The sequence below is a fragment of the Zalophus californianus genome, chromosome 17 (assembly GCF_009762305.2).
Source record: "Zalophus californianus isolate mZalCal1 chromosome 17, mZalCal1.pri.v2, whole genome shotgun sequence".
Taxonomy (NCBI): domain Eukaryota; kingdom Metazoa; phylum Chordata; class Mammalia; order Carnivora; family Otariidae; genus Zalophus; species Zalophus californianus.
Window position 1 is genome coordinate 28,599,552 of NC_045611.1, and position 2,308 is coordinate 28,601,859.

Genomic DNA, 2,308 nt, shown 5'->3' on the forward strand with positions numbered 1-2,308 from the left:
CAAGGGAGGGGGCAGCCGCCAGATGTGGCCCGCTGGGCTGGGAGGGCGCGGGCTGCGCAGGGAGGGGGGCGCGCTCAGGCCCGCCCCGCGCCGCCCCACCCCCCACCCGCCCTGCGCCCTCCCTCTCTTCTCTCCTTTCCACGCCTGTGAGCCCCGCCGCCCGCCGCTCCTGGCCTCGGCGTGCCCCGGCCCGTGCGCGACCTCGCCACCCCTGCCGCCCGGCCGGGCGCCCAGCCTCAGGGCCCTCTGAGGGGAAACAGCCCGCGCGACCCCTCTAGACTCCCCACGTCCTGAGCCTGGGGAGCAGCGGTTCTCGGAGGGACGCCTGCGGTGGGAGCGAGGGCAGGTCGGCCTGCAGGTCCAAGATGGGGAGGCCGACTCAGAAACAGATGATCCGGGGCGCTGATTTGTCAGAGGAGGAGATTTCAGAACTTTGGCGATGAGGACAGAGAGCAGGGAGAGAGATGGACAGAAAAGGAAAGAGACAGAGAGATGGAAACAGGGAGAGTGGAGGGTAGCTCCCTTCCCATCCCTCCCCTCCTTCCTTCCCTATTTCCTTCCTTCCTTTCTTCCTCCTGCAAGAAGCATTTGCTGGGCCTCAGGCATGATGCTGGGTACACTTGGAAACACAGCAGTTATGGTCCCTGTCCTTGACGCATGTCCCCTCCCTTTCTCAGGAAAAAGAATTAAGTGCTAAGGGGAAACTCCAGCAGCCTGTGGGAACATCTGTCCTCAGCCCCTAAACCAGTATAGATGGTCAGGGAAGGCTTCCTGGAAGAAGAGATGTGTTACTTCTGAGCTACTACCTACAGAGAGACATGGGAGTATTGGGTGGGGGTCGGGGTGGGGGGGACGTTTCAAAAACAGTCGGGGAACCCTACATGCAAAGGTCCAGAGAGGGAAGACACAGCAAGATGCCCTGGAGAAGGAAGTTCCCTCTATCTAAAAAGGGTGGGGGGAGGGCAGGGTGAAGAGATGGCGCTGGGGTCAGCAGGGACCAGTTTGAGGAACAAAGTCACAGGCTGCAAGGGTCAGGAACCATCTGCCAGTGAGAGCCTTCGGGGGTCATGGTGACGAGCCTGGACTTTCTCTTGAGAACCGGAAAAGCATCCGAAGCTTGGGTCTCAGTGGGCTTCAGACATGCCCAGGCTTGCCTGGCAGCCGTGTGCTGCGGGCCTGCCAGCTCTCAATCTGAAAGGAGACCCTCGGGAGGGACTTAGACCCCAGGAGGGAGCCGGACCCATCAGCCTGACCCCCAGGAGAGAAGCCCTGGCTATTTGAGGGAGGGTGAGTCTGAGGTCAGTGGGGGAGGGGGATTGTTCCTGGCTCTGCCCCCATTTGACACATGTCCATGTCCTGTGGATAGCCAGAGAGTCAAGCTGTAGAGTGGAGAGCTGGGGAGATGGAAAAATTTGTCTCACTCAAGCCGGCTTGCAAACTCGTGGCCTGTGGGCTGAATCCAGCCTGAACAGCATTTTGAAACTTGGGCAACTTCATGTAGAAATCTTTCTGGCTTTCTTTTAAAGAAATGCCCAAAGATCTGCCAATCCTGGGGGCCAATTTTCACATGGCAGCCAGGAGCCTGAGCTAAATCGCAGCTGCCCCGTTTAGATGAGGCGTGGGCTTTGGTTTGCCCCAGTCCCCACTGTTCTCTGTTGCCTCACGTGTGACTCCTCTCGTCCATTTACACCCCTGGCCCTATTCAGGGTTTCACCGTTTCCCAGAAGGCTTTGTAAGACCCGGGGGCCTAAACAACATAGCTTTGGGGCTCCTCTGCAGAGAGCAGCTTTGACTGTGCCTCTTAAAAAAAAAAAAAAGATTTTATTAATTTATTTGAGCAAGAGAAGGAGCACAAGCGGAGGGAACGGGAGAGGGAGAAGCAGGCTTCCCGCTGAGCAGGGAGCCCGGTGTGGGGCTCGATCCCAGGACCCCGGGATCATGACCCGAGCCGAAGGCAGACGCTTAACCGACTGAGCTCCCCCAGGTGCCCTGACTGTGCCACTTGACCACCTGTGTGGCTTTGGCATTCCAAGGGCATTGGGGTCCAGTGTAGGTGCCTGGTGTCCATTTAGAGAAGGCATCAGCTGCAGAAATGAGGGAGGAGTGGCAGTGACCTGCAGCGACTGGGGCCCAAGGCGAGCACAGGCTGTGTCTGGTGGTAATGGACTTGTTGGTGACCTCATGAGCTCCCTGTGGACCCCTTTCACCGTGCTAATCCTGGCAGCCTGTGTTGGTGTGGCGGAACCACAAAACCAAAGCAACCAGACAAACTTTTGCATAATAGCTGCCAAGGTTTGGAGCTACGTTT